This window comes from Serinus canaria, chromosome Z, assembly GCF_022539315.1.
Source record: "Serinus canaria isolate serCan28SL12 chromosome Z, serCan2020, whole genome shotgun sequence".
NCBI lineage: Eukaryota > Metazoa > Chordata > Aves > Passeriformes > Fringillidae > Serinus > Serinus canaria.
In genome coordinates, this window is record NC_066343.1 from 13071143 (window position 1) to 13091479 (window position 20337).

Here is a 20337-nt window from a genome sequence, read left to right on the forward strand (position 1 = left end):
AGTGCAGCTTGTGCAGCATCGACGCACTGCAGCTCAGCACAGGATGCACCTGGGCACCAGGAATGGCCGCCAGTAGATCTAGGCCTTGCTGTGGAAAAAATGATTCGGGAGATCAGGATGTCCCTGTCTGAAAGATCTCCCTCTGCTCAGGTAATTCCATTGGATGGGGATAAAAGGGGCTGGACTGAGAGCTTTCAAACGTTGTTACATGGTGGAGAAGCAAAGGCTTCTTTAATTGAACTTATTTAATCATTATTTTGTTTGTTTAATTATGCTTGCTAAAGAAATACTTCTAAAAGAGGAGGAAGAAATGAAGGAGAGGTTTTTCTTGATGGGAAAGAGGAGAAGAGTGTTTGGAGAATTGCCACTGAAGGCCAAGGGTCCCATGCAGGGAGGGGCATGCCAGAGGTGCCTCTGTTCCAGTAGCAGGTGTGGGCTGTGCCTCTTTTGGGTGGGAAGGCCAAGGCCAAGCAAGGGCTGGGCTGCAGCTGCTGCAGCTGCTGTGTGAGCCCTGCCGTGCGTGTAGGCGCCCCCAGAGCCGTGGGTGGGGCTGGGCTGGAGCTGCAGCTCTCTGTCCTTTTGCAGATTATTATGCGTGTTGGCCAAAGAATGTCTCTCGTTCTATTCATGTGCTGACCCATTGCCTGCAGTACATTTATGATTATGAGGCAGGGAAGACTCAAGGTGGGGAGAGGGATGTCTTTGGATTTACCACTGCCTTCTTGTCAAGTGGCATGACTTTTGTCTTCTGTAAAGTCAGACATAGCAGTTTTCAGAAGCATTTTATTCCATAATAAAAGGGAACATTACAGGCTCGGAACCATCTTTAGGATCTTTGGGGGTCCCGTTTGGCCAGGCTTTCGCAGAAGAGATGAATAATCTGGAACCGGTCATAGTGAGAATATCTTTGTGTCCAAAGGTAATTTGCAGGTGCTTCATTGTGGACATTTACTTCCTTAGTGGAATAGAAACGCTACTAGGTTGTCTGGCTTTTTCTGTCTTTTGGGTTGTTTTTTTTTCCTGCTGGCCCAATGTCCAGATTTTTGCCACTGATCACAAATGTGATCCTGGGAATGCCCTGGGTGCAGAAATGTTTGCCTGGATCATATCCATGGGGCAGCAGCAGAGGGCTCCGAAAAGCAGCACCTCGTGCTGGGCTGTGTGAGTGCTTGGCTGGGGGTGGTGAGACTCCCAGGCAGAAATGTGTGCTTTGTGTGGGGGTTTGCAGCACCCAGGCCTGGGCAGGGCTGGGAGCGAGCTCTGTCCTTGCTGGCAGCCGTGCTGGCAGCAGGGAGAGCCCCTGGCTTTCTGCTGGCTGATTTCTCCCAGCTCTGGCATAAGCCAGGGTCAGAGCGTGAGGGCACGTCGCGTTTACTTGGTGTCTTCTGGTTTGCTGTGCTCATGTTTTGTCTCAAAGGTCATTTTGTAAGAGCTTCAGTTTCACCTTGGCCACCTGAATCCTGAGTTTAAAAGGCTCCTCATGGGAACCGTGTGGGCAGCGTTCCCTCCTCTGTGCTCCATGTCCTTTGGGAGTGGAGAAGGAGAGTTATCGTATCCCTGATGTGTTTCCAGGAAAACAGTGAGTGATCCTTGGGTTCCTTTCTTTCTGTTTTTCTGCTCAGGACAATGTCAGTGTTGCCCCTGATTCCTCAGGAGGGGAGCCTGTGGACAGAGCTGCAGCAGAGGAAGCTGCATCTGGCACTGAGAGCTGCAGGAACAGTTCCCAGGAGCCCAAGGAGCCTGGTAAGGACAGAGCCCCCACTGATTTAGAGAGGTGTGAGATGGCTGCTCTGAGCAGGCTTGGTGCTTCCTGGTGCCTTTTGTTCAAATCCTGCACTGGCACAAGCTGCCTGAGCCCTGCACTCCACGCTTATCCAGAGGCTCTGACCCTGAGTCCTCTGCTGTGGCAAGAGAGCAGGGAATAAAGCTGACCTTGGGGGAGCTGTGTCACCAAGTTGGGTCTCCCAGCTTTGTGCTGAAGTCGGTGGATAAATTTGCTGCAGGCTGACAGGGGAGGCCAGGCTGAGTGACTCTTGAAGGAACAGGGGAAAAAAAAAGAGCAAAAAGTCAGGCTAGAAGTCCAGATCACTGACTCAGTGTAGTACCAGTCTGCTGGTATTGGTGCTGACTCACAAGAAAAAGAAGGCGCAGAACATCAGAGGCCAACCAAGTGAAACATCACAGTCAGTCCAGTATCAGAAGGGAAAGCTGGAATGAGCTCTGATTAGGGAGACCTAAGTGGAGAGAGAGAGCGCTTTGGATCCATTCCTTAGGCAAGCTGGTGCAGCCTGCAGGCCTCGTAGGGAGTTCTGTCCCTCGCAGCCCTTCCTGCCAGAGCCGATGGTGGAGTTGGAGCAGCTGCTGCTCACTCAGTGCTGCTGAGACTTTGCATAGCGAGTGCTGAGACTTTATTGAGATCCTTCAATGTTTTGAAGGATCTCAATAAATGTTTCATTGTTTTGAAACACACTTTTGAACACTTGGAATGGTTTTTGTTCTTTTAAGGGCAGGCTTCAAATTGCCAAGTGAGAGTCTGCCTTTCAGGCCATCTTTGACAGTCCCTGGCAAAAGGAGAATTGCTGTCCAGGGGAAAGGTGCACAAGGGCCAATATTGACTGAGCGTTCCCTTGGCTTCCCAGATGCCATCTGACCAACATCTCCAGGAGGGCTGCCCTGCATGGCAGGACGAGACAGAGGAGAGCCCATGACCATCGGGCAGGTAGAATTCCTCTGTTTGTAAATATGTTCATAGTTTGCTATGTTTTTATTTATAAATGGGTATAGTTCTCTTTATAGATTAGAGTGTTCTGTTTATATGTGCATATATTGATAGATCTGTAGAGTTAAATGTGGATATATAGTCAGAGAAGTGATATATTTTATTGTAAATATACATTTATAGTTTTTTAGAGTTAAATTTTTATTTGTATAGTGTAAAAAAATATTTTATATATATGAAGTTATATTTCTAAATGTGCGTAGTTATTTAGACAGTGGAATATGAATGTTTAGATGAATACATTGATGGATAGGCTGCTCTTTGAGTAGGCCTAGGCTGCATTTTTGCCTCTTTCCCCCCTCGGCTGTCTTTCTCACCTCTTGCTTTTCCCCCTGTGCCTCCTGTGTCCCCTCTCCCTGTGCTGGGTTCGAGCTGGCGGCCAGGCCGGGCGGAGCAGCACTTCCAGCCCCGGCTGTCCCTGGAGCGGTGAGAGCTGCGACTGGCCCCAGGCGCTGTCCCCTGAGGAGCTGCTGAAGGATGGTGAGACAGAGGGGGCTGAGGGGGCTGAGGGGGCAGTGGCGCTGAAGGGAGGGGGAGCCTGAGCTGCTGCTGGGGCTGGGGGCTGTGGGGGCAGCCGAGGCTGATGTTGGCACCGAGGTGACAGGGAAGTGGCACAGGCTGAGGGGCTGTGGGTCCAAGGGGGATGGGATGGGTCACAAGGGACTGAGGGGGGGTGAGAAGACTCTGAAGGGCTGAAGAAATTGAAGGGGGTGGGGGGTTCAGCGAGAGCATGGCAAGGCTGAGGGGATGGAGGGGGCCAGCAGGGAGCACAGAGGGCTCTGGGACTGCAGCTCTGCCAGGCCTTGGAACCAATTCCAGAGCCTCCACTTTTGCCACAGCTGCAAGGAATACTTTGAGGACAGCCAGGGATTGACGGGAGTCAGCAGGGAGAAGCTGATGGGCAGCAGCAGGAGCAGGGAACGGGGACCTGCTGCTGCCAGCCTGGAGAGAGCCCAGGTGAGGCCACAGGCCCGGGCAGGCAGGGTGGGGATGAGGGCAGCGTGGGCTGTGGCCGTGGGCACTGCCCGGCGGGGCAGGAGCGGGCCCTGCCCGTGCTGGGGCCGCTCAGCGCAGCTGCCCCGGCCGGCACAGGGGCTGTCCTTGGGCAAGGCAGCTGTGCCGGCAGGGCCCGGGAGCTGTGCCGCCTGTGCCGGGCTGCCGGGGCTGCGGGACGGTCCCACCGCGGCTGCGCTCACCACAGCCTGGCGCACTCGGCTGCTTTTTCTTTCTGACCCTCCTGGGGAGGCTCTGAGATTTCCTCTTCCCTGATGGAAGTGCGGCTGCTGCCAAGGGAAGCGTCCCCATACTCACTCAGTGTTCTCTTTACCTGCCAGATGTCCCATCTGCTGTCCCTGTCCAGGAGAGCTGCTCTGCACGGGAGGAGGAGACTGATGGAGAGGCTTTGAAGATGGGGCCTCTGCTAGGAGTGCGGTTTATTGATGTCTGGACTTAGACAATAGAAAGAGATAGTTATATGGATATGTACATGTCTAGGCTTCTATCTGTATAGGAATATTTCTTTATACATGTTGTTTTATTTATGGATGCATTACATATATATGAATGCGTATGTATTCAAATGTTTTTGTAATTACATATATGTGTATATATGTATCTAAGTATATATGTTTGTGGTTATATCTGTGTTTAGTTCTATTTCCTAGCTTAACAGCTGTGGAGGTATCTGTTTTGATGCAGTTATGGGTATATGTCTATTTAAATAGGTATATTGGAATTCATTTTGGTCGCTATGTCTCTTTTAATATTTTCTAATGTATATTGATCTATTTATGTCTATTTAATATTTACATATGTGTCTTGAAGTATAGCTGTATATTTGTATTGATACAGTTTGGTGGATATTTAGGATGGTGATATTTGTATATGTATAGATAGGGTTTTTTTGTATATCTACTGATATATATTATATGTAATATGTTTAATCTGTATTTACCTCTCAAGATTTTTAGACTTGTATATGTACGTATATCTTCATTTATGTATATTTTTAATTCCATTTAATGTGTATGAAGTGCTATAGTTTGTAATTCTATATATTGTATTCTTAGTGTAGGGCTGTTTAGAGAGGGAGTACTGGTTTTTGTATTTCTGTATGGGCTGTACGCTTGTAGTAATAGGTAATAAATTAAGTCCTTAAACACCCAATTGATCTTAGTTGTTGTAGAGGTTGTTAATAAATAAGGTTTTTCTTATCTGAAGTTGGTATTTGTATATTTTTACAGAGACTGGTTGTAATAATCTAATAAATTCCTGGTTTTACCCTAAATTGAGATTGTATAGTTCTGTATTGTCAGCGCGGGTGTAGCAATTTGTAATAAATGATTTTTTTCAACTGAAATTGATTCTAGTGGATTTGTGGATCAGCAGTGCGGCTGTGGCAATCTGCAAGAAAAGCCATTTGTCAGCTGCGATGGCTGTTGTGTCATGTGTGCTACCCAAAGCCATGAGCAGGTGGAAATGCCATAGGATTTTGGCCATGGAAATCTCCGGCCATGGCCAGCACATGCCCTACCTGCACTCAGGCTGAGCAAGGGAAGCGCAGATTTGGGCTGGCAGCAGAGCCACACCTTGGCTCAGAACTCGCTGCAGAGGCCTGCTGAGAAAACTCTGGGACTCCACTGAGCTCTCAACTCCTGCTCTGTGGATATGCAGGGAATTCAGTCCATGTTTGGTTCTTTTCATACAGACGCACACAGAGATACGTAGGCAGCACTTAGAAAGCTGTAACATACTCGATTGTGGGAACTGAAATGGACATTTGTTTATTACATACCGTCAGAAGAGTTGTGCTGTTCTGTAGCCACCTTGTAACAGGCAGTGGTCACTGTATCTAAGCAGTACAGTTGTGGCAATCTGCAATGAATTTCCCTTTTAAACTGACATCGGCTTTTGGGGCATTTCTCATTTTCAGGATGAATGACCACATCAATGTTTGTCCCTATTTCTTCACTGATTCTGAAGCTCTGATGAGTGTATGACAGCCATGGCACCAAATTCCTCACAGGTCTGTCCAGCTGTGGGTAACAGACCTGTCTTGTCTGTGAAACATCCGTCTGAGATTATTTGTCTGAGAGCTGTGGTCCATCTCTAGAACCCCCTTAGGCAGCACTATGGATGGGGAGGGGTGGGGAAAAATGTAATGGGATTCTGACATTTATTCCCTTTTAACACATATTTGCACTCAGTTGGAGCCTGAACTTAGTGAGGAAAAGGATAGATTTTCCTTAGTCATGCAGTGTGGAATAAATGGCGTGGGAATAGGCACAAACCAAGCTGCAGGAGCAGCTTCTTCTTGGTCTTAACAAGACATTGTGTACAGGAAAGCACCACAGTCTTAATGATTCACCTCTTAGGTAAAGCCAAAATTGTTCACCGTGTAAACCTGCCTGGGGATGGAAATGACAAACGTCCCTGGGCTGGGGCAGAAGCCTGGGAGTCAAACGCTTGGAAAAAGAGACCTGGCAAAGGCAGCCCAAGGCGCAGGCACACATTTGGCTCCAGGCAAGAGGGAGCTTGTCCTGCCAGGATGGAAAGGAACTCCAGGCAGAGGAGCTGGCCAGCGGCAGGGAGCAGCTCCTGCTGTCACCACCAGGGAAGGACTCGCAGGACGCAGGAGCAGCGGGTACATCGCGGATTGACAGCGGAGCCGCTCCTGAGCTGCCAGCTACCCCTCCTGGTGCTGCAGTCACAGCGCAGTCACCTGTCCTGCAGGCTCTCTTTGGCTTCCTGAGCTCCAGCCACTGCAGGAAGCCAACCTGATCATAAATTAGAGAAATTATAAGACATCAGAACTTGTTGACCTACTGCCAATACTGGATTTTTAATTTCTTTGACTGTCTCTGCATTAAGTACCATCTGTGTTTCCAAAGGTTGTGCTCAGCATTTATAACCAAGCTTTCTCTTCTTTAGAATATTTACATTCACACATACACACACACACACACACATATATATATATGTGTATATATTTATATGTATGTTTGTAATTTTATATGTTTGTAACATTCACCAGTGTGAAGAAAGGGTAACCTTAAGAAAGTGTACTTGTTTTGCACCAGCATGGTTCCATAGAAATTTTTTTCATATTCTTTTCTGAGGTTTCTATTTTAGAAAGACACTTTGCTAAAACTGATAAGGGTGAGAATTGCAGGGCTGGTTGAAAATCTAATCCAAATTCTACTTCATTCTGTGCAATATTTCCATTAAATCTGATTAATACCCAGGGATAAAAACTAGATTTCTATTTTCCTCTTTTCTTCTTTTTCTAGGAAACAAGACACGTATATAATTTTGACTTTTATTTTAAAGACAGTAATCCACTGGACTAATACCTTGATATCTTGGAACTCCTTTCTCATTTGCAACTACCCATGACTCTGAAAGAAAGGTTAAAGGAAGGGAAGAGAGCAAATCTTTTAAAGCAATGACCTGAGAGTTATTTTACATCACTTTTTAATCACTCGGTTAAATACACCATTACCTAAAAATCATGTGTATAGGTACTTGGTATGCAGTATCAGCTGAATAAATGCTATACATAAACAAGTTCTCATCTACATTTTTTGTTAGCCTGGTGTTCTGTTCTTTCTCAGTAAAATCAGGAAGAGAAATATAGCTGTTCTTTGAAAAATTATTCAGTTAAAATATTGACAACCCAGAAGTTTGATTTAGGAGATTACAAAGAACAATTTTAATTGTCACCAAGAAAAACAAAATTGAGACCTCATCTGTGGTAAACACCAGACATTGTTACCAGTAGGGTTGCACAAACTACCTGTAGGATGTTCTCTAGCAGTTAATATGAAGATCTCATCAATGATGGGGATAAGAGATGCTGACCCTTGAGGATTCAAAGAATCACTTGATAGGAATAAGAGAGCTTATCTTGCTCATCCTAGTTATACTTAAAATGTGTTTTATGTGGATTAGATTTATACTGATTGAAAACTCATCACTTCTTGTATGTTGCTGAATAATTTTAGTCTCAGCCCACAGATGTAAAAGACAAACCCATTGCTACAGCTTGCAGTATGGAACCAGTATCGCTTGATTTGTCACTGAAGTATCAGAAAGTGCTGTAAATGACATCGACTGCCATCGGAGGCATTCCCAGGAGCTGTGCAACATTGCAAGTAAACACAGGTCTGATTTGCAGTCTGTCAGCAAATTTGCTGAGAGCAAAACAAATCTCTGAAATTGCCATGGCTATAAAGGAGAAAATGTGCCAGTAGAAAGAAACTGATTAACAGATTCTGTAAGAAATCATCAAATGACAGTTCAGCAACGTGATGCAGAACTGTAAACCCAAGTGGCCAGTATCATCTTATCCTGTTTAGAAAGGCAGAAAAAGACAGTACATTACAAAGTTGATTGTTGTATTCATTCGTCTGGGGGTTGCTGAGGTAGCAGCAATGCAGTTCAATATCAAAGATTTGGGATTGTTCAGACCATGTGATAAAATCTCCTGATTATCCATGTGCAGCACAATTTATTCTTTCAGCTAATAGGGAGTGCAGCCATGGATTGTAAGAGACAGTTTAGATCACAGACTTTATGGTTTCCATCTAGGAAAAGTAATACTACAAAAAAGTTTAATATTTTTCACATTTTAATATTTTAAGCCATCTAAACCAAGAATCAGTTTTATTTCGATTTTTGGCTTTGCTCTACTGGGCTGCTCCAAGATTGTATAGGAAGGCTTGTCAAATGTGTGATAACCAGGTATCTAGAATTTAGTTCAGCACAGCCATCTAAGAGTGCTTTAAGTGCAAAATGTCCATAAAGAGCCTTCAGATACCACCCAAGACCTGCAGAACACACATGTCCTTTTGGACAGGCAAATAAAAAATGGCATCTCCCCTTAAAAATGCTCTCCAATATTCTTAGGCAGCTACATAAAGTTTCTGCAGTAGGACTGCATGTTCTTTGCACTCCTTATTTCCCCCAGTAAAAATGAGGTGGATTACAGTTGTTATTTAATAATTTCAGGCTGTACTTTAGTTTTCCATGTACCTGTGCCTGCATGGGAGCTGGGTGTCCAAACTGCCTGTAGAGCTGGTGGAGATCTCATCCTCGGTTCAGGTGCCTTCAAGAGGGCATCTTGATCAATTTCATCAACCTGTGGGATCTGTTGTGCCTCATTGGCTGCTCCAGAAGGAAAAGGGTCTCCCATACACACATGGACCCTACAAACATGGGGTGCAGGGCAGGGGTCTCAGGTACAGGAGAGGAGCTGCTGAAGTTGAAGCTACATTCATCTACTTTAAATATATATCTATATATATAAAGATATAGATATAGATATAGATGATATATAGATAGATGATATAGATAGATAGATATAGATATAGATATAGATATAGATATAGATATAGATATAGATATAGATATAGATATAGATATAGATATAGATATAGATATAGATAGATAGATAGATATAGATGTGTCCTGGTTCAGAGAAAATTTGGGAGAGAACCTCCAAAGGGGTTCCTCCAGAAAGCAGACTCAATTGGCCCCTCCCCCAATCAGTTCAGGAAAAAAAAATCTCCTTGGAAAAAAGTGGAAAAAACCGTTTATTAAACAATAAAACCTAAACAATATTAAACAATACAACCTCTTGCTGCTCCAAAAGAGAGACAAACTCAGAAAGTCCCCTCCGTGGGCTGCAGCTCAGCTCACTCAGTCTCTTATCAGTCCCTGTGGTGCTGGAAATGCCGTGGCCCAGGCCCGGCCCGGTGGGTCACAGGTGTGAGCTTCCAGTGCTCTTCTGGTGTTCAGTCTGGAGAAGGTCTAAACAAGTCCAAAGAAAAGGGAAAAAAAAACCCCCACAGCCCAGGGAACTTCTTTGCCTCAGCTAACTAAAACTAACTAAAAGCAAAGGAGAGCTCTGTCTTGCCGTTTGTCCATCTGCAAACATCACAGTCCAGGAGCAGGAATGTGGAGGAGTGAGTGCAGTTTCTGAAAAGAAACTCTGTGCTTCTTCTCTCCCCCTTCATTCTTGGAACAAGACTTAAAGGTGCAAAACTTATTATTCAGCAAAACCAGAACAGATGACTGGGAATACAAGCATCATATAGTCAGCCAAGGACAAGATGCTATAGATATAAATAGATATAGATAGATATAGATATAGATATAGATATAGATATAGATATAGATATAGATATAGATATAGATATAGATATAGATATATAGATATAGATATAGATATAGAGATAGATAGATAGAGATAGAGATAGAGATAGAGATAGAGATAGAGATAGAGATAGAGATAGAGATAGAGATGGAGATAGATTTACATACAGATATATAGATATAGATATAGATATAGATATAGATATAGATATAGATATAGATATAGATATAGATATAGATATAGATATATACATAGATATGTAAATCTAGCTCAGCTCGGTGGTGTGAGGGGCTTCAGGAGATTTTGGCAGCTGCAGACGTGCTCAGCTGGCACTTCTGCTCGTAGCTCCCAGGATAAACCCAAGAGGCTTTGTTGAGGAGGTCTCTAATGATGGGAACAAATCTTCATGTAGGGCACAGACTTTAGGAGTCTGACATTGGAAACAAATTAATCCCTTTGCTGAATCACACTGATATTTGGCAGGTATGAGTGGTTACAGTGAAACTCACTGAAGGAGAGGGTCACATGTGTATGTGACATAGCAATAAAAACCAAAAAAACCACTCAAGTGGGATGCACTTTCTCACTCTTTTCTGTGAGCTGTCAGCACTTTTTGTCCCTACTCGTGTGACTGCTAGAAGAATAGAAAAGAGAACAGCAAATTCAATTTTAAGACTGGTGTGCAATACAAAATAAGACTTACAGAGAGCAGAGGAATGATTGTGATTTATAAGCATGTACCTCATTTTTATTGGAGAAAACAGAGGTTGAACGACAAAGGATAGCCTGACCAGTTTAATGTTTTCTCTGTTACCTTTTCACAAAGCATGCAGTTTCCAGCCCTCTGCAGTCAGCTGGGCTGGAAACTTTCACTGACCTGAACAGGACCAACTTTTTTATCATAATAGAAGGTGCTTATGCATGGATATTTGTTAAAGATGTGATAGCCAGTCTTGTCTTTTTTACATTTATTCTGGTTTTTCTACCATTCCTTTCAGTCAACGACTTCAGACCAGCAGACTTCAGATGCCTTCAGAAATTGCTTGACATGGTTTCACACTATTTGATTCTGTCTGTATTTAACATCTCTCTTTGGACAGTATTAACTGTACTTCGTACTTTTCCTTACTTTATTTTTGCAGTCTTACTTAAAAATAAATGTGAAAAAAAAATACATGACAACTTGTACAACTTGAAATAAAAGTTACGGATTCGTAGCCATTCAGAGTATCAAATGGGGTAATGTGGGGTGTGGAGCTTCAGGGACATCACACCATAACCAATATGATCCAGTGAAGCCAAATTTATTATCCCTAAAAAGACTATATCTATAGTTAGTCTCTACTGTCTACGCATCTCTAGCTAATCCATGATTAGTTAACCCTAGCTGTTCACACATCTAAAATAGGATGCTGATTGGATCATCTGATTTTTCACGCATCTGGCTGTGGTCATCTGTCCCACCCATGAACTGTCTTTGTCCTCACTTTCCCAAGCTCGCTGACAAACCTGCTGAGTCCTGATGACTCTTCTTCTTGTATCTTTTTCAAGGATGTACTGACTCCATTTTCTGAATACGTCCATTATTCCTTGTTTGTGAACGTGTCCATTGTCCATTATCACAAGCAGGCTGGATTGTGCATTGGCTGAATATGACCATTGTCCTGCAAAAACTCCTCAACCTGCAAGAAACTCTCAACAGTTCCCCAGTTTTGTTTTTGCACAAGTCAGACTGATTTAAAAGCACAGTCAATTAGTTTCTGCACACAGTGTAGTAGGCAAGGCACTATAAGCAGAACTGGAAAAAGACTACAAAGTATCATAATGCCAAAGCGCACTAAGTCCTTGAATCAGCCAAAGCTACCTGAAAAGAAACAAAATGCCCAGTTCCCCATTCAAGATACCAGTTAGCCAGGGGTACTACAATTGCATACGGTTCATGTCCCCAGATTTCCAATATTCTCCCTCTACCCTCCATAATCAAATGAGTAAAAATTTCCAATCGAGTGGTAATAGTTCTAGACTGTTTTACAGGCAAAACACCCATTCCAAAAGAAATAAAGGATTAGCCTGAGTTTTAACCCATTGACAAATTAAGGTGAAAGAATGCTTGGAAAATTTGTCATCCTCCTTGCTCTGATTGATGATCATCAATTGAACTGGAACGTCCTCGATCAGGCGATGTGCATGTGATGTAGCAACCTTTGTGGCAATGTGATCCAAGGCCCGCTGTTGTCTCTTATCCAGAGTCCGGCGTTCCTCTGCCCGAGATGAAGTACCCAGAAACTGTATTAATGGCTCAAGTTCTGCATTAGTTATCCCACAAATAGTTCTGATCCATTGAATATCTCCCACTGACTTCTGGACATCAGGTACAATTTTAATTTCAGTGGTAATGATGAGTTTCTGTGGTTTCACTACAGACTGATCAATCTGCCCCCCAAGATATTTCCAAGGAGTGGAATGCTGCACCTTATCAAGAGCAATTTTTAATCCCCTCTCCTCTAGCAAAACTGTCGTGGTTTTTACAACAGTCTAATTGCTTTCCAGCCACTAATATATCATCCATGAGCTGATAGATGATATACTCAGGAAATTGCTGCCAAACAGGTTCTAATGCACAAGCAACATAAATTTGGCACATCACAGGGCAGTTTCTCGTGCTCTGGGGCAAACAAGTCCATTCATCTCGTTTTTAGAGTTCTGCCTTTTTGATAGATGAAACAGAAAAAGCAAAATTTTTTGTGTCATCTGGATGTAAGGGAATGGTGAAAAAACAATCTTTGAGATCAATGATTAATAGATTTCATGAGTCAGATATCATAGCAGGAGATGGAAGACCAGGTTGCAAGGCACCCATACTTAGCATTACTGCATTAACAGCACGTAAGTCATGCAGCAACCTCCATTTCCCACTCTTTTTCTGGATGGCAAAAATCGGAGTGTTCCACGGGCTAGTGGATGGTTTTATGTGCCCTTCCTCAAGCTGCTCTTGCACTAATTGTTGAACTATGGGCAGCTTTTCCTTTGACAGCGGCCACTGATCAATCCACACAGGTGTAGCAGTGGTCCAGCTGATTTTGAGAATCAGCTTCCCCCCAGTGGCCGCTGCTAAAAAGACTGTGTGACAATGGTAGCTTTTACCTGGCTTAACAGATCCCTACCAACCAAACCTACTAAAGTACCAGGAGATTGCATGACGTAAGGCCTTGCAGATTCATTCACTCCATCTGGGAAAATAAAGGTAATTACATCTCTGCTCATTTGAGTTGCCGGAGTCCCTCCAATACCTGCAATGCCTAAAGGAGGATCAACCAATGCCCAATATTTTGGCCATACTGCATTTGATGGTTACATCTGCTCCAGTGTCAATTGTGAGTTTTTCAGTAAGAGATTCACCATTAGGATGTGTCAGGGTTACCTGTTTGTCTGGTTTACCTCTTGTGATATCCATGGACCAATATACTTCTGGGTTACCTGTGGAACCAAAGCTTCCTGTTCCCCGCTCTTTGCTGCTTGTACAGGGGACACAAGACTTGAAAGGAACAAGCTGAGCAATTCCTGAACATTTGGGAATAGATAGAGGAGGGAAAATGTTTTAACCATAATTTAATAACACATGCATCCATAACCCCAGGGATGATATCCAGTCCCTTTTTTACTGGCAGATGATCTCCCTAACAGAAAAGCACTAAGCCCACCCCCCAAGAGTCCTTTTACATTGGTGTCTCTCAGGTGTACAGCAGAGTCCATAATGGTGACACCTACTGCGGTGTCCAATTCCATTCCAGCACTTCCAGAAGTTGATGATCGGAGTGAGTGAAGTCCCCCTCCTCCATGGTGGGAGGCTGAGCTATCCAGGCAGCTCTCCATATTTGTTTCTGCATGTGAGGAGAGGGCGCATTGGCAAGGTTGCTTCCCTGGAACCGACATTCCTTAGTATTGTGGTTATCTTTTTTGCAGATAGAACAAAATTTTCTCATAACTGCAAAGCGACACTGACTCTGAACATGTCCGATTTTACCACATCCAAAGCACTTATTGTTCTTTCTTTCTGCCTTCTTTTCCAGTTTAGAAATCAGTGGTTTTACTGCATCCTGTACTGTAGCAGCTACATTGGACGCCTTTTGCCTTTCTGTAGTCCTAGCCATCAGTTCCAGCATTTCTGTAACATCAGCTCCCTTCTTTAATGTACACAATATCTGCCAAGTTTTATCATTAGCATTGTCAAAAGCCAGAATAATTAACAATTGTACCTTTGTGTCTGAATCCAAATCAGGATTAAGATTTACAAATTTATCAAAGTCCTCATTCTCTCTTTGGTGAATTTGTGTAAAAGACTTAGTGTGTAACCCAACTGGAAGTGCAAGAATGGCATTATAGACTAGCTTTTGGCTCATCTGTAAAACTTTATCAGTGCTCCTAGCCTGGGAAGTGGCAGTAGCCAAGGGCCCTTTGCCAAGTAACTGTTGTGCTGTTAAACCATACAGAGGATCACCCTGCGCCCGAGGTTTTGCTGCTTCCTGGACACACTTTTCCTCCCAGCTTTTATGGAACATCACCTGCTGGTGGGGTGGCATTATGAGCCTTATTAGGGTATGCACATCAGCTGGAATAAATGTGTTAGATGTAAAAACATACTGCAAAAGTGACTGTGCAAGCTGGGATTTTAAACTAAAATGTGAGATTGCAGCTCTTACTCTCTCTAAAATCTTCCAATCGAAAGGTTCCCAAACTCTACCTGCAGCATTAGTTACTACAGGAAAAGCCTGTATATCAATTGTGACAAAAGTCCCTTCTACAAAAGTCCCTTCTGTAATAACCCCCTGCCACTTTCTTTTTTTTGTGCTGCTTCTCTTCCAGGGTTACATTCCAATTCTAATTCCACATTCTTTACAGTATGAGAGAGAGGATTTAACCAGCTCGGATGCTGGCTCAGAGACAAAATGAGAGGGTGGCAACCGCTTTCCTGATTGTCTGTCTGAACCCACAATCATTGGCAAGTGCCTTTTCTCAAAAGAATAGTCTCTTTTGGGAACAACTGAATCATTTTGCTGAACCACCAGTTTTTGCAAATTGTCCACTAAAGATCTTAAATCCTCTTCAATAGAAGCATTACTCATACCAACATCTCTTTTCTTTATCCTTTACAGCACGTTCAGTCTCTAAGTTACTGTTATCAGCAGTTTTTTCACTCCAAGTACAACTGTCCTTTGTTCTGCAGACTAACAAGCCCAAAGAGGTTTTTTCACTGCAAGTACAAGTATCCTTTGGTCTGCAGACTAATTTCCCCAAAGAGGCAGCAGCTTCTTCTTTCTCACTATGAGCTGGAGGAGCAGTCGGTGTAATGCTCGATGCTGAGCCGATGGGTTGTGGGCTGTGAAAGGGAATATCTAAGGTTGTAGAAAACAGTGGCTGAAGTTGCTGGAAATGCCTGAGGCTTTTCTGACTCAGAGGCAAGGGCAGCACAAGCTGCAGCAGCATCTTTCCTCTCTGTCTTTAAAGCCTGCAGCACCTGTATGATAGCCTTCCACAAAGTAGCATACTTAGACACCTCTTTTGCCTCATTCCCCCCGGATGCAATGCAGTCCCACAACATCCGCCCCACAGCTTCCCATGTCGAAATCTCAAAAGCACCCTGTACTCCTGCTATGAGATTATGGTCCCAAGCCCAGTGTAATAATCCCTTCAAAGTGGAAGCATCATACTTGTGTTCTCTCTTAGACAGGATATGTTGGAGGAGTTTCTGAACACCTTCCCTTTCATGATCAGACCCCATCTCCTCCCTGGCCGCTCACCTTGATCAGGGTGAGCTTGAAGACATCTAAGATTGGAGCCCCAGTAACCTTTTCCTCTCACTGGGGCAGTGAGGATACTTTCGACCGGCTTCTCCGCTCCTCAAAGGCTGGCTCTGATTCTCTGCACAGCAGCCAAATTGCTGTCCTCGAGTTCCTCTCATGCTACCATGCTGGGAGTGCCGGCATTCCCCACCAAAAATGTGGGGTGCGGAACTTCAGGGACATCACACGACAACCAATATGATCCAGTGATGCCAAATTTGTTATCCCTAAAAAGACTATATCTATAGTTAGTCTCTACTGTCCACATGTCTCTAGCTAATCCATGATTGATTAGGCCTAGCTGTTCATGCATCTAAAATAGGATGCTGATTGGATCATCTGATTTTTCATGCATCTGTCTCTGGTCATCTGTCCCACCCATTAATTGTCTTTGTCCTCACTTTCCCAAGCTCACTGACAAACCTGCTGAGTCCTGATGACTCTTCTTCTTGTATTTTTTCAAGGATATACTGACCCCATTTCTGAATATTCCATTATCCATTTTTGTGAACATGTCCATTGTCCATTATCCCAAGCAGGCTTGGGCATTGGCTGAATATGGCCATTCTCCTGCAAAAAATCCTCAACCTGCAAAAAATCCTCAACAGCACAGCAGTGCCACTCTGTCTTCACCTGGGATTTGTCTGTCCCTTTCTTCTTCCTGTTCCAAAATCGCTCTTAATCCCTGCTTCCCACAGCTCTGCCAAATGACAAAGAAGTGCAGCACCAGTTCATGGTCTCCACACCTGGGCATTATTTGCTGCCCTTCTGCAGAACCCAGTGCAGATGTGTGGGCTGTGCAATCACTGGTGGATTTCTGTATTTTCACATCTCCATAATCATCATGCATTTAATGCTGCTTCTGCTCCTGAAGTCTCTCTATGTCCATTTTTCTATTGCTATTCCTCAGGGTACCTGATGCTTTTCAGCTGAAGCAGAATTGTTTTAGCAAACATCTGTGTGAATGCTCCTGCAGATACTGTGTAACAGGGGCTTAAGAGAACTGCATCATACAAAACAAGCACAGTAGGCATTTTCAGGAGAATCTGAAGAAGAGGGGATGTCGTTCTTACACACTGGACAACAGCCCAAAGTGCCTATTGTTACAGAGCACCCTGCAGATCATCCTGTGCTCCTCTGTGCTTGGCCTGAGGTGCCAGTGCTGCTCTCTGGGCTTGTGCAGAGCCAAGGAGATCCCCGTGGAGGCCACTCTACAGCCTCATGAATGCACAAGAACTTTAGGACACATTTAAGCCTCACATACATGCAAAAAAACTCAAAACCAACTAAAACACGGCAGCAAACCAAAAACCCCCATGCAAACAAAAAACCCGTGGGAAATTTGTTTACCAGAAATAATTGATTGTCTCGTGTCACCTCCATTCTGCTTTCCAAACTACCATCAATGTTCAGACAGAAGGACAAAGGGAGGTTTTAGCAGGACTGACCAAGTTTTGGTATGGATGGAGCCTGCTCTCCCCCATCAGAGCCCGCTGGCACTGCCTTTCTGCCTGGATGGATGGCACAGCCCCGGCCGTGGCAGAGCTGCCTCCTGTGCCCCCACAGTGGGGCTCAGCTACAGTTTAAGCCACTCTCACCCTGCACTGCCCAAGGGCTGCTCTGGCAGTGTCCTCAGCTCTCTCTTGCCCCCTTTCCCTCCAGGCTGCCCTGGCAGCTGAAAGCCGAGCTGGCCCAGGGGGTGTCTGAGCTCTCAGCCCCCCTTGGCTTCTGCTGCTCCCAGCCTGGAGCTGCCACGCTGGGGAACCCACAGCTGAGAGCTTCACTGCAGTGCAGCAAACAGAGGACCTGGCAGGAGGGGAAAGGGCCCTGAGGTCAGGCAAGAGATGAAGGACAAGGGGAATGGAAAAGGAGAGAAGAGAGAATTCACAGGGCTTGATAGCTGAATCTTCCCTGCATTGTTCTGGATTCCCAAAAGATCAATGGTGTCTGAGTTTAGTATGAAATAAAAGAGGTGAAAAAGAATATTGATTACTTGTCCACTGGCTATTCTAAGCACTAATGATTTTGGGATCTGAAAGAAAATGGGCTATGTGACCACAATACTAAAAAAAGATACATATGCATATAAAAATATGGGAATCAGAAACATAAGATAAAAAACCAAAGATCAAACAAACTCTGGCATTTCCTCATTTGCAAGGAAGGAATCTGTGCTACAGGTTTCCTAAAATTCTTGTAGGTACTTTTATATGTAATACAAGCATAAAATTCAGAATGGCATTTTCAAAAGCACTACATCTTCATCATGTTCAAACAGTTTTCCAAACAGCTGGAGACAACAAAAATATCAAAATTCTGGAAGCTTTCAAGTCCTATCATCTCAGTCTAATCCGGAAAGAAAATCTAAGTTATGTAGTTATGTGTCTTCTGAAAAATAGGTATAATTACATTCTATTAAGGAGACTTTTGTCTCTTTTTTTTTTTTTTTTTTTTTTTTTTTTTTTTTTTATGTCATCTGTTTAATACAGGAAAGAAAACAAGATCTTTATTGTGGCCTAGAACAGTAGCTGAAAGAAGAATTCAATAGACTCTATTCAGAGCTTGATTTTTCTTACTGGTTATTTGTACTGGAATTGCCGAGCTTGAAGAAGCCAGAATTGCTCTAATAGACTGATTTCTTCCAAGGGAGTAAGAAGGACAGGGAAATACAGGTCAGTCAGCCTTGTCTCCATCTCCTGACAGGGGATGGAGTAACTGATCCTGGAAACCATTCCAAACAAATGGAGAAGTTGATTGGGAGTAATGGTTAACCTACCCGACGCCTTGACAGGACAGCCAGACTGATGGATATGGGTGGAGCAATGGATGATGTCTACCCCAGCTTTACCCAAGCCTGTGAGACAGCCTCCTACAGCAGCCTTAAACACCAACTGCCGAAATGCCCAGCAAGGAAGGCTGAAAAATGGATGAGGACTGTCATCAGTGGCACAAAGTAGAGCTGGAGGCAAGTCCCAGGTGCTCTGAGCCCCAGGGGCTGATGCTGCGGGAGATGCTCTTTAATGTCTTCACTCATGGCCAGCCTGGAGGAGCAATTTACCCTCAGCAAGTCTGCAGGGAACACAAAAGTGGCAGGAGCAGCTGACAGCCCAAATGCTTGTGCCATTCAGAGGGACCTCGGCAGGCTAAAGAATTGGCTTGAGGGGAATCTGATGGAGTTCAAGGAAGGGAAATGAGAAGTCATGGACCTGGGCAGGAATAACCTCGGGCATCAAGAGGGGCTGGGAAGAGGCTATTTTATCTTCGTTGCGTTGGTGCTTTGGGGTTGCATTGCAAAGCAAAGGCAGAAGGATGACCGCAGCCAGAGAAAGAGAGGGTTTGCCCCGGCCATGCGGAGCCGCCCCGCCCGCGCTGTGCCCGCAGCCCCGGCTCTGCCGCGCTCGTCCCTGCCAAGTCCGGCCCATGCCGGGGCCGCGCTGAGCGCGCGCGGGCCCGAGCGCAGCGCCCCCCTCAGGCCGCGCGCCGCCGGCGCAGCCGCGGCCGTTGCGCTGCGGGCGTTGCGGCGACAGTCGGCGATCGACGCCATGGCGGAGCTGCCGCTGCCCGCCGGGCTCCGCGCCAGCACCTTCCCTGCCAAGCTCTGGCGCCTGGCCAACAGTCCCCGCGTCCGCTCCGTGCGCTGGGACAGCATGGCCACGGGGCTGCTCATCGACCGCTCCCTCTTGGAGCGAGAGCTGCTCAGCTCGGGCGACGCCCAGAGAGGCGGTGGCGATGGGCGGGCCCCGCTGCCGCACACCTTCCGGGCCACGCAGTTCCGCAGCTTCGTGCGGCAGCTGTACCGCTACGGCTTCCGCAAGGTGCCGGGCTGGCTCGGCTCGGCTGCGTCGGGCGATGCCGGGGCGTGGCTGCACTACAGCAATCCCTGCTTTCACCGCGACCGCCCCCACCTCCTGCTCCACATCAAGCGCCGCAGCGCGGCCAACAGGCAGCGGCCGGCGGCGGGGCGGGAGGGCCGCCGGCGCCCGCCCTGCGGCTTCCTGCTGCTGCACAGGGAGCGGCCGCTGCCGGACGGGCGGGAGCTGCGCAGCCCCCGGCCCGGCCGCCTGCAGCAGCCCCCCGGGGAGCGGCCGCTGCTCTCCCGTCGGCCGTCCTGCAGCTTCCACCTGCTGCACAGGGACCGGCCGGGGCCGGACCGGCGGGAGGGGCCGAGCCGCTTCCAGGAGCTCTACGGGGAGCGGCTGCCTCCGGCCGAGCGCGACGCGCTCGGCATCCAGCCCTGCAGCTTCCGACAGCTCCCCAGGGAGCAGCAGCCCCCAGCCTACGCCCCACGAGGTAGGAAAAGACTTGTGGCCTTGCTTTTGCAAAAGGTTGAGAAAAGTGACCCTTTGAAGTAGTTTTCCACAAAGCTCTGTCATTCTCAGCCAGAAGTTGTCAAGCCTGCCAGGAAGGGGCACTTATGAGGCCTAAAGATTTTCTGCCTGGTTTTCCTGGCTGCTTCCCATGATGTTTGATCCAAGACAGCACTCGAGCTCTGTGTCCCCCAGCCACATCGTGGAGCCTGACCAACGCGTTTTGATTCTTGCAGCCACTCTGGGCATTTCAGG

At 45.8% G+C, this 20337-nt stretch overlaps 1 protein-coding gene and 1 long non-coding RNA gene across 2 annotated transcripts in view; one reads left to right on the forward strand and one right to left on the reverse strand.

Annotated features, from left to right (window-relative positions):
* The window catches only part of GRIN3A (glutamate ionotropic receptor NMDA type subunit 3A), a 384347-nt gene that overhangs the window by 15630 nt on the left and 348380 nt on the right, over window positions 1–20337 (reverse strand). The gene's annotated exons all lie outside the window — the stretch shown is intronic.
* Window positions 2710–5091, forward strand: LOC127061057 (uncharacterized). Its single transcript, XR_007780480.1, has 3 exons — window positions 2710–3259; window positions 3619–3736; window positions 4114–5091. It is a non-coding gene; the product is annotated as an uncharacterized LOC127061057 (long non-coding RNA).